This window comes from Stigmatopora nigra, chromosome 8 (assembly GCF_051989575.1).
Source record: "Stigmatopora nigra isolate UIUO_SnigA chromosome 8, RoL_Snig_1.1, whole genome shotgun sequence".
Lineage (NCBI taxonomy): Eukaryota > Metazoa > Chordata > Actinopteri > Syngnathiformes > Syngnathidae > Stigmatopora > Stigmatopora nigra.
This window is the reverse complement of record NC_135515.1, coordinates 5,826,652-5,838,984: the sequence shown is the minus strand read 5'-3', so window position 1 is coordinate 5,838,984 and position 12,333 is coordinate 5,826,652. Positions and strand designations below refer to the sequence as shown.

The following is a 12,333-nucleotide window of genomic DNA, read 5'->3' as shown; positions in this document are numbered from 1 at the left end:
CTCCAGGCCTTAGGATCAAGGTTGCCTGTGAATCATCAAAAAATACATAGTCTTCAATTATTATTTCAATATCTCTATACTTGGTGATCATTGCGGTATCGTGATTAGATGACAGATAAGCAGATTTATTTTGGGGCCAGGCATCTTGAGTATGTAAGATTTAGGGTATCAAATGCACATATAAATACTCATTTGTATTTTTTAATTGCCATAGATGACAGCTCCATGTCAACAAAGTAAGATAAGTCAGTCTTAAGTTCATTTACTCTTTAGTATTCTTATTTTTATGAGTAACCATGTTTATCAACTCATTAATTTGCATGTTTATTTACTTCCACTATGCAAAACTACATAGAACTAACAATAAGCCCACTTTTTTCCTTTGTATTAGTTACTAATAATTAGTGCAAAGAGTGAGTAAATTATCAAAATGTTTATTAACAGAATTTTCCTTTTACATTATGAACAATATATTATGAACAAGAGAATAACATAAGAACATAAATAAATGTCAATTCATGTTTTCTGCACGTACTAAAACACTGCGTCCCCTGGTGGACAATACAAGTACTACACATTTTAAAGAAAATTCTTTTTTTATATACAATGCAGCTTTCTTCCCGGGCCGTACCAAACCACCAGACGGGCCGGATCCAGCCCGCGGACCGTAGGTTTGACACCACTGCTTTAACCAATCGGACTTCGATTAAGAACGTCATTGCTTTCACAAACTATGATTGGCTTCAGAGCTACCCAGGCTATTTTTTGGTGCGCATGACTGAGGTCATAGTTCAAAATGCCACCATCTTTAAAAATGGCGGATGAGGCTGGAGCTAGTGCGCCAGTAGACTGCAGAGAAGCTCAGAAGTGACGGTTTACCGAAGAAAGACCTGTTAAAGTGCTTACAAGATAATGCAGCGCGTTTGGCTTGTTGGCATATGTTGATTTTTAAGACCTAGTTCCCATTTTAACAGTGCTTTTTGACGAGAGCGTGCCTCGTCGGCGTGCTGTAGCACCTCGTGGTTGGAGACAGAAAAAGGTTTACAAACAAATCGGCTACATTGTGTTATCTATAATTCTTTACGTTTAATAAGAAATCATTCCCTTGTCTGTTTCAGTTCCTCAACGTGCACAGATTGCTGGAAAACCTCAAGGATGAGGGCAAAACGACCAAAAAGGAGCTGCTTGTCGACGCCACAACGAGCTGTTGTCAGCAAAGTGAGTCGTTTTTTAATTACTAGTTTCTATTGTCTCTGTCCGTTTAATCATTAGACACCAGCGCTCAGTATTCAAGGCTTTGCTCAATTAGCCTTTTATTTATTATGATACGTTTACATTTCGAATGAAAACACTAACTGGTTTGGTTTTGATTTTAAATAGCAAGCTACCCGTTTGGTTAACTCGCCCACACAAGTGCCATCAGTGGAGATGTAAGGAACAAATGGTACACTTGTAGAATGAATATACCTTTACACTGGGCTTGGACCTTTGAATTTTTAGTTTTGACAAAGCCCAAGTGAGACATTCATTCAACAATAGTCATTTTTGACTCATTTAAACATGGTAAAATAACAATTTTTCCTCAGTGTTTGAGGGAAATACAGAAACAATTGTGCCAAAGCACATTTATTTTTAAAAATTAATAGATTTGAAATGATTGACTGAAACACTTACAGGAAAAAAATAACATGGCAAATGAATGTGGGTCTTTTGTGCATTAAATGATTTAATAACCAATGACATAATCATGCTGTTTTTTTTGTGAAGGTTTAAAGCCACGGAGACGGTGGATGCTGACGAAGATCAAAAGTCAAGGCACGAGTTGTAGATGAGGTAGGACCCAAGGGTTTCAGGTTATTTTACTTCTTATTTTCATGTCATGTGTACTAAATCTACTCTTGTTATCTTGCCTCTCTTCAGGGTCTGTCCAATCAACATGGTGAATGGCAGTCTTGGACACCAACATCCCCTCACTGGTCTCCAACTCTGGTCCTCGAAGGCCCCTGTCCAGTATGTTTTCCATATCTGAATCAAATGATCAGCAAGCTATCTAGGAGCTTGATTGCAATCATTTGATTTTGGTTTGTTGGAAGACATGGAAAATAGACTGGATAGGGACTTTTGGACTAAAATTGGAGATCCCTGTTATAGACTCTTATTTCTGAGTCTGTGTGGTAGTCAAAGAAGGGTATGTTTAAAATTTTCATTTATTTATTCCTATTTTGCCTTCAATGTTTGTCTTTTTTTTAGTGTTGGGGTGAAGTTTGCTGACTTACAAATGGTAAGTATCTTTTTGATACAAAATACTTATTAATTTTTTTTGTTGTATTATAACTTGACTTTTTTTTTCTTCCCCAGAATACCACCCAAGAAGAACTTTTCATTGGATGAATGCAACACTCAAAAGTTATTTTGTGGGAAAAATAAAATTTCTTGAAATGCAAACATGTCTTATTCATTTTTCTTGTAAAAGAAAACAAATATCATGACAGGTTAAAAGATTTTATTGGAACACAAGAAATTGACATCACATTGAAAGCTGGTTAGACTTCTTTTCCCCCTCTGGAAATCTGCAGACAAGATAATAAAAACAGGGATTAAACACTTAGGTAAATTTGTCAAAAATAAAATCTGAATTTAAAAAACCAGGTTAAACACTTAGGTGAATTTTCCAACATTAAAAGTAGAAAATTTTATTTAAAAAAAAACCCCTATATTGTATAGAAGTATTTTTTGATCAAAAAAAAAAGGGAATAAACACTTAACCAAAATTTTCCACATTTTAAAAAGAACCAAGAAAGCATATACTTTCACAAGTATTTTTTTTTTATTAAAACATACCATATTTTACAGAAGTATTTTTTTGAAATAAAAAAAAAAAAAGACTTGACTCGTAAAGAGTTGCCGTCAAGTCTCTAGAAAATGTTGGGCAGGATTTAGCAGTCTTTTCTTACAAGACAAGAAAGACTTAGAATTAAATCCTGCCCCCATGTTGGATTACATCAAATCACTTTTCTGAAATTTACTTAACTTAAAAGTCTGATGCTTCACTTTGCCAACATGAGCCAGAGAACTGGACCTATAGAAGAGGGCGAGAAGCAACCACTCAGTGAAATAATTCACAAAATAGATTGGATGAATACTTAGATATTTTACAATAAACAAATATATTCACCTGCCAGCATTCTCCAAAGTGCAGATATTAGAGACACCGCAACTTGCAGGGAAGATCTGATGCATGAGGGGAAAAAAAAAGTTATCACATATAGAAGAGATAAGCTTTAAGGTGTTTTTTATGGGAAGTAGTTTTACCTTGATCTGGCCCAGTCTTCTCTCCTGTGAATGTTCTGGGCACACGGAATGAGCTTCATGCTGCTGCTGCTGCTAAACAGGGAAAACATGCAAAAGTTATATATAGAGATGCAATAGATAGGCTTGGGTGTTTTTTTTTTTAATGGGAACTAGTTTTACCTTGATCTGGCCCAGTATTCTATCCTGTGAATGTTCTGGGCACACGGAATGAGCTTCGTGCTGCTGCTAAACAGGGAAAACATGCAAAAGTTATATATAGAGATTAGAGATGCAATAAATAGGCTTGGGTGTTTTTTTTTTTTTTTTTTAATGGGAACTAGTTTTACCTTGATTTGGCCCTGTGAATGTTCTGGGCACACGGGAAGAGCGTCATGGTGATGCTAAACAGGGAAAACATGCAAAAGTTATCACATAGAGAGATTGGAGATGCAATAGATAGGCTTGGGTGTTTTACCTTGATTTGGCCCAGTCTTCTCTCCTGTAACCTCAATGGTTTGATTGGTCTGGACGCACAGGATCAGCTGCATCTTGGTGCTAAAAAGAGGGAAAAGTTGATTTAATCAAACTATTATTACATGCAAGAGAAATCCTACATATTTAATAAACGATCAAAATAAAGAATGAATGAAAATAATTTAGTGAGTGCTCCGTGCGATTTTCCCTTTTCCAGACAAGGTGATTAAATAGAAAGACTGACTAACAATTACAAATTGGGAACGGCTTTGGCACTTGCATTGAAATCTATCATTACATACAACGCATCAGGAACTAAATCGTGCCTCTGGATGTCAATTTTGAGTGAGCTGTTACACAGCAAACTGTCAGTTGATGTCTCGAATTTGTTTGATTAGATCGACTCTTTCTACACGACTCAATAATGGAGAAAACTGACAATATTAAAGTCATCGTAACGCTAATGCTAGGATAACTAGTCACATGGAGCACACGGGTAAATCAGCCCAAATTTAAATGATCGACGGTGTGTTCAACCTGGTATTAAACTAACACATTTGTTGGCGTTTATGGCTTAATAGATTCCTAAAAAATCTACAGATAACGCGATAAATATGCACTTAGACGAGTAAAGTCCTCTCTAGACCTTACCTCGTCGACCGTCGCCACAGAAAACGCCGTTCCAAAGGGGCGTAACCCTGCACATGTGCTTAATTTACACAGCTGTGGCCCCACGTAACCACGCCCACATTGAACGTGAAAAAGATGGCGGCTTATTTAGCGCGTTTCACAAGGGGGTTTGTCCGCTCAACTTAATAGTATCTATGTTTTGAAGACGCGCATATTGTCCCATTATATTGAATGGGGAAAAGATGGTGGCTTGCTTACCGTGCTCTACGAGGTGGTTTGTCCTCCCAACTCAATAGTATCTATGTTTTGAAGATGACGTAGGCTAGTCGTGAATTTTGTGGTCTTGATGCTACAAAACAGCATTTCAATACAGAAATTTTACCAAATATTAAGAACATTTTATGTTTGTATTTTACATCAACTCACCTTTATTCCACGCCATCTTAGTCCATTAAAAGTTTAACATTTGAAACACAAAGAATGCTTCCTTGTCTCATCTCATTTTCTGAAACTTTTTCCTCACTAGGGTCGCGGGGGGTGCTGGAGCCTATCCCAGCTGACTTCGGGCCAGAGGCGGGGACATCCTCAATTGGTGGCCAGCTGATCGCTGGGCACAAGGAGACAATTTAAAATTGAATGCTTTTATTGTCATTATAAAAGTATAGTGAAATGTAAAACTTTCAACACAAAGTGCACAAATAACAGCAGACAACCATTCACACTCACACTAATACCTAGGGGGAATTTAGAGTGTCCAATCAGCATACCATGCATGTCTTTAGAATGTTGGAGGACTCCAAATCTCCCAGAAAAAAAACCCACACAGGCCTTCACATATTTGGACAGAGCTGGATTCGAACCCAGGTCCCCCACTGAAATGCAGACGTGCTAACCACTCACCCACCGGGTCACCCAGGTTAATAATGATGGTTTTTTTAAATGTTGTCGCAGTTGTAGCTGCGGTAAAAATGTTATAGCCATAAAATAGTTATTGAGGGTTGGGTTGATTCAAACTTGGGTATTAAGTGTGTGGGATAACGAATGAAAAAATAAATAAATTATTAAAAAAACACCCTCATAAGATGATAATGGTTGCATATCACTTAATTGAAAAAAATGATGTGGGTTGTGGGGGAAAGCATTACACATTACGATCTGATATGCTTGGAAAACTTCAATAGAACGATAAATTAACAAATTAATTACTACACTGATTAATGTTGATGAACATGTAATACATTGAGATTGTGTTGTGACTTTGACACATCCCTTGATGCCTTGATTTATGCCAAGTTATTATATTCAGGCTGTAATGGCGATGAAGCCTTCTTGTAAACATTTAGCACTTAACCAGAAGCAAAATGACATGACAGAAATATGTTCTCTAATATATATATATACACATAATATTCACCAAGATTCTGTCATGCCATAAGAAAATATCATGCAAAATACCACTGCTTTCTTTTTTGGAAAAATACTTACTATGAATTATATAGCAGTATATGTGTGGAGCATGCCAACCAAGGCATAACATAGTAAGATATATTAGAAGTCAAGGAAAATCTCTTCTGAAAGTTTGAAGATTTTAAAGCTGAGCTGCAATGTCAAAGAAAGGTTACAGAAAAAGTCACAATACTTAATATACAACACATACATAATGGCATTCCCACTGCGGCAAAAAGGTTTAATAAAAAAAAAAGAAGTACAAAACCAGATGAAAATGGTGTTCAGGAAAAGTTGCATAGATAAGATGTACATGCAGGCAATAAAACAAAGTCAAAGATATGAAGATTATGATTTATACAGAGACTGTCATGAAGGTTGGTACAAAACTGAGTGATGTATTACTTTAAAAATAGTAAAAACCATTATGTTATATTTCCTTACCATCTAAGTACAGAGAAAAATAAAGGTTTGAGGATCATTAAAACACATAAGACACAAGAGACCCGTGATGAACATTTGGGGTGCTGGAGCCTATCCCAGTCAACCCTGGTAGCCAACTAATCGCAGGGCACAACTAGACAGACAACAATTCATATCCACACTCATACTTTAGGGCACTTTAGAGTTTTCAACCAGCCTACCATGCATGTTTTTGGAATATGGGAAGAAACTGGAGTACCCGGAGAAAATCCACGCAAGCCCAGAGAGAACATGCAGACACCACACAGCAGAACCGACCTGGGTTCGAACCCAGGACCCCAGATTTAGCAGTAACTCCAAAAATATGAATGGGAGACACTGAGTGATGAAGTGCAAGCATGAAAATGAAAGAGATGTCCTTCACAAGTACAGCGCTGAGATTGGGTCTGTTAATTATGAATGGCAATATATTAAATATGGATGTGTCCCTCCATGCTGTACAGCTATTGAGTGAATGAGGAGCGTCTGTTGTTCCTTCTGTCAGTACATACTTTCACTGCAGGTATGAGGGTTAGCAAATGCATTGAAATGACAGTTATGATAAAACTATCCCGCAAAAAAAAACCTCCTTAGAGCTGCATGACAAATAAAGCATTACCATGTTTATCAGTCCTAAAAAAGGGTGTTATTCACTTCCATTAAAAAGGATTCAAATGTTGTTTCTCTGAAGTTTTCCTTGTAGCACCATCTTTGGTTACCTGTTGGCATATAGACAGTAATTTAGCATGACATGTGACAAACAAAAAATAGAAGAAAAAAATGTAAAAATTATTCATTAAGCCATTAACATTAATAAGACATGCAAAGACATTTTTCATTGGATGGTCACATGCAAAGTTGAGGATGGGGAAAGAGGCAAACGCATTAAATTAGATAATGGGTTTAAAATATTGCATTTTGAAGTAAATTTAATTAGATTAGATAACTTTATTCATCTTGTATTCAGGAAATCAGTTAGATTTGTATACGTTTATTGACATTATATTTATGAATGTTTTTTATGTCTAAGTTCAATGCACATTTTCATAATATTTGGTGTACCAATTTTTTTCTTTTATGGTTTTCCATACACTTTGAATATGTTTTTTTTAAACGAGGAACATTTAGTCTATGTAAAGGCTCAAGCCCAGCTGAAAATCTTAATATGTTGAAACTCTGCAGCCTCTACTACAAATATCTAAGCATTCTCATCCGTTTTATCAACAGAAATAAAAGATGAGTATGTAGTAAATATCTTTAAAACTGTGTTCTAGGACTTCCACATGTATTCCCTTCAATTTACATACAAGGAAAGCCCCAGGCATGCAGAGAAACAGGCAAAGAGCATGTAGGTTACACAAGAGTCAGCACCAGTGGCACTGATGCAGTCAGACACAGCTTGCAAAAGAAGAGGGTGATGGCAAGCTGCAAAGTGACATACAGGCAAAGGGGGGGGAGATGAAGTCTCGAGCACACTAAAGAAGCTTAAATAAGTGCTCCTTCCTGTGTGAGATTTGCTAGCTGAATGCTTGCAAGGGAATCAGCTGAGGCAAATCAAGGTATGGGGGGTGTCTGGAAGAACTGGGTCAACAAGATCACGTGGTTCTTTTATCAGGTAATGGAAGCAAAGTTGTGCTTGGTAGGGGACGGGTGGGGGGGGGGGGTATCTGAACAAAAGCACTGTTTAATTTATACAGAGAAAATGGGCGATGAAAAGTAGTCACATCAATAAGATGCTGTTAAAGCTTAACCTTTCACTATCTTTGTTCAAAAGCATCTTTTGCCTTTATTCCTTCCTATTAATATGCTCTTTGATAGAAAAAAAGTGCCATTACTCACTCAAAAGTAAAAACTTGCACAAAAAATGCACAAAAGACAATAACTAAGGGCTCTTTTTACTTCATTCAACGCAGATAAACATGATTTGTAGAGTATTCGGGTTTATTGTAAGGGTGCTGTCAGTCCAAAATGAGGATTATGCTAACTTTTTTATTATTATTTTACCAATTTATACTACATTAGATTGAATCTGTTCTTGGTGAACTCAAGATAAGGTAATAATGTCCCTGAATTCACATCCAAAACCCTTCAGGTGATGCCCAGGGGCTGCTGCCCCCATTTTTTGTCACGCTGTGATCCAATGTGAAGGTATACTTAAATGTCTTGTTGTTGCATTTGGCTGACACAAATCATGCGTGCGGAAGAGAAAACAAAAACAAAAAAACAATGGCAAGAACACAGATGAAAGAGAATGATTTTAAAATTTCATTTTAAATAAAAAAGAGAGAAAAGAAAGAAGGAAAATTGCGATAGATTGACACATGCATTGAAGTATGGAGAGTCAAAAGAGAAAGAGACATGGTAGGGTAAAAAGAAGAGATAGGCATAGAAATGGAGTCAAAAGAAAGAGAGAAATAAGGATATGAGAATATAGAAGAGGTAGGAAGGAGTTGGCAAGGGTAAAAGCAGGCAAAGAGAAAGGGCATCCCCAATTAATGACAAAGGCAGTATGCTCCAGATAGACTCAAGTATTGTTTCCATCCTCACTCTGTCATTTTCTGTCTCTTTTCACTGTGCCTGTCATTCTGTCTTTGAGTCACATTTCTTTTAATGTTATTCCCCTTCATTTAATTTCTGCAGAATGGTAGACACAGTGGTTCCTCTCCTTCTAACAACTACAGAAGCTGTTCGAAACAATCTCCTTGCTACACTTTGGTGTTTTCACTGGCTTTCTGTCTGGATTTTTAATGGGGTCAATCAGTAACTCAAAGTAATATCCCAGTAAGAAGTAATTAAGTTGTCAAAATAGGGTTCTTTAAACCTTTGCCCACCCACATCTGATGGTGCAATTCAACTTCTCCCTCCTGCTGGCTCATTAGCATATTTTTTTATTATCTATCATTAACTCCAAGTTGACACTGTGCTCAGTTTGCAACACAGCTGTGTGTGTGTGTGTGTGTGTGTGTGTGTGTGTGTGTGTGTGTGTTTCCGTGCATGTTTATGTGTTTTTCTTTAAAAACTCATGATGGGAAGTTATGTTTTCCGATTGATTTTGTATTCAATTGTCTAGATGTTTATAGTCATACTATTACACCATTTGTTTTGTTAAAAAGGGGAATTATAATTTCATATTCTCTTATGAAACAAAACAATTAATTAGTTTTTTTCTCCTATTTTTAACGCAACTATCTTTTTCTAGCCTTACTAATGTTACAAACATTATCAACCTGGAGAAAAAAAGCAGTCCAAACAGTACACAGTAAATATTAAAACAAAACCCATTGTATATATTAATTTATAAAAATTACGGTGTGGCGGTCCCCCTTTTTGAAAATGAATTTCTGCCTACATTACCAGAGAACCGTTCGCCAAATTCCAAAATGTCCCGGCACAAAAATATACTTGCATCAAACACAATCTACTAAAATAGGACCCATAATTGGTCTATTGCACCTCCCTAGGTCTGATTTGCTGACTTCATCCCTGGATTGCCTTCCCTTTTTTCCCCCCATCAATACAGTACAGCTAAGATTTCTATAGACATTTTTGCATTGCTTCTGGAAGCAGTTTCCTGTGAAATCAATTTCATTCCAGTGCCACAAATTGAACCTCTCGATATAACACAATATCAATAAGACTTTCTGTCATGGAAACACAAGACATACAGATTTTGTTCCATACCACAAGCAGCTGCTATGGACATAAATACAAATTGTGCTTGTCTGTGTAAAAAAAAAGAAAAAAAAGTGTCACAGATGCAAGTTGTACTAGCCACTTGTTCAGTGACACATTGGGAAATCCAATATGGATGTGTTAAATGAAATCTAGCAGAGACAGAAGACCAAAGGAGGTGAGGGAGGAAGCAAGAAACACAGACAGGAAGCCAGGCAGCTTGTTGATTACTCTGGTGTTTAACATTAGGGAATGAAAATAGACCTCATATAACCCTGTCAACTGCCTTGTTAGCTCGGCGGTTTAAATTTCCATTTATCTTAGCTGGCTGGGGAATAGGATGTCCTGTTTCTTACAGAGCTGCACACATACACACATATGCACACGAGTATTGATATCACGTCAACAGGTATGGTGAGGTGACACATATTTTGTTAGTGGACAAACTGGGATTCATCTGTCTTGACCAAATGTCATCCATGTCCATATGTTTACTAAATCCTTGGTCTCAATTCCCTGTTCTTAAACCTATAAAAAAAAATCGAGGGGGGGGAAACGATAACTGCCAAATGTGACTGAAGAGGCAAACAAGTGAGTATTTGTGGTCAGGACAAGGTCACTGAGTACTCGGCTAAAGAAAATCTATCCCATTCATTTCTGTGGCGAAGAAGGGTTGTCTAAGTTTAATAGATATGTGAAAAGGAATATCTGGAACTTTGTGGATAAAAACAACAACTTTTGTTGACTGTGAACATATTAAAAAAGCTAAAAAAATAATCTGTATTGTGGCTGACTGCTAAAATGGTCTCAGGCAATGAAAAATTAGCCGGAATATGTATACTTTTAAGATGCTTATACTTTTCACAGTACTATTTGATATAAGAAAGACCTTACTTGGAAGACGAAATACGGCAAGCCAAAACTTGGCAAGAAATGACTTCTCGATGACCTTTCTCTTAATAAAACACTTTATCATAAACCTCTAGAGACGTATGCTAATAAACATCACAAAGTCTAAAGTAACCATTACAATAGTCTCCTCCATGGGCTATCGTCATTTGACAAAGCTCAGTTGAATCACCCTCTAGAGCTAGTCAGAAGCAGTAATAATAAACGGTGCAGGCAGTTCCTCCATGACTCTGAAGGGACAAAAAGAGCCCCTGAAGTCATAATCATGCCATCACCATCAGACCTTTCATCCTCATGGGGGCAGTAATTTTGTGTTCTGCCCGGTAATCACTATATTGCGATCATGCATCTCTGCCTGTCATGTTTTCCAATTGCTGTGTATTTTCTTTGGGCATAAACTTCCATAATGTTTCTTAGTGATTATTCAAATAAATGAATTTTTAGCTTTTAAACAGACATTGATTATGGAATAGACAAATCCAGCTCAAATCTCGGTCTTGAAAGTACCAAAAAATGGCTGAGTCTAATAAAGACAGGCCCGAACTGGTAAATAAAGGATAAGAATTATGTAGTGTGTTATAGATGTGACACCTGTGTCCCGCCTCCTTTGCCTATGCGTTATTGGACAGCTGTGCAAACACTTTCTGTCGTCCCAACATGCTCAGACACACATGGTTTAGCCATATTATTAGATAATAGTGAAGGGCTATGTTGTGTTGATTTTTTATGTAATTATTTTATTTAACCTTCCATTCTTGTAGATAAAATTCCATTGAGACCAAATGCATCATATACAAAAGAGACCTATTCAAGCCGAAAGAGTTGAATATTGTCACTGAAGATTAACAATTCAAAACAGTAGGCATGATAAATACTTACTATTCTGATCAGTCACAAATTTAATTTGGATAAAAGTTTTTCCAAAGCATAATTTGACATTTTTCAACACAGTTCTCAACTGTGAGGCAGATATGCCAACCACTGTTTCACCATGCTGTTTGTGTATCTCTTTGACAGATATCAACCTGACATTTAAGTGTAAATCACCATTGTGGTACCTCACCAAACTCAGCAAGGATGCAATATGTCATAACAGCTTTATATAATGAAAGTTAAACCCCAATAAAAGTTCTTTTTGTACTTACATGAACTCACTTGGCGCTCCCATGGAGTATCATAACGTCTTCGCAATGGCCCCAATCGGATTCCGCCAATGTCAGTATTCACAGTTGAAGAAAGAAAGGACAAATAAAAGGCTCTTGACGGGAAGACAAAAAATAGACAAAAGAATAGTAAAAGCATCTGGGGGTTAGTCAAATGATAATGCTTTTGATAAATCAAAAAATATTCACTTTTGTGAATGTGCTCTCCTTCAAAATCAAGTCAAAGTGGTTTAAAGGACTTTAAGGTTAGATCTAAAAAAATAGTCTTACAATAACACTTAAGTGG

General features: G+C 36.7%; 2 long non-coding RNA genes across 4 annotated transcripts in view; one reads left to right on the top strand and one right to left on the bottom strand.

The window, feature by feature from the left end:
• The first annotated feature begins 528 nt into the window (after nt 1–528).
• On the top strand, nt 529–2,445 carry LOC144200610 (uncharacterized). Of its 2 annotated transcripts, none has more exons than XR_013327154.1 (7): nt 529–926; nt 991–1,039; nt 1,119–1,218; nt 1,768–1,833; nt 1,921–2,188; nt 2,251–2,281; nt 2,359–2,445. It is a non-coding gene; the product is annotated as an uncharacterized LOC144200610 (long non-coding RNA). The 2 variants fall into 2 exon arrangements; XR_013327153.1 differs by having other exon boundaries at nt 545–898; nt 975–1,039.
• A 3,917-nt stretch (nt 2,446–6,362) lies between these two features.
• Nucleotides 6,363–12,333, bottom strand: part of LOC144200687 (uncharacterized) — a 45,658-nt gene continuing 39,687 nt past the window's right edge. For both annotated transcript variants that reach the window (XR_013327172.1, XR_013327171.1), the window contains exons 11-12: nt 12,030–12,140; nt 6,363–7,022 (exon numbers count right to left, since the gene is read on the bottom strand). This is a non-coding gene — a long non-coding RNA (uncharacterized LOC144200687). The remainder of the gene's footprint in view (nt 7,023–12,029; nt 12,141–12,333) is intronic.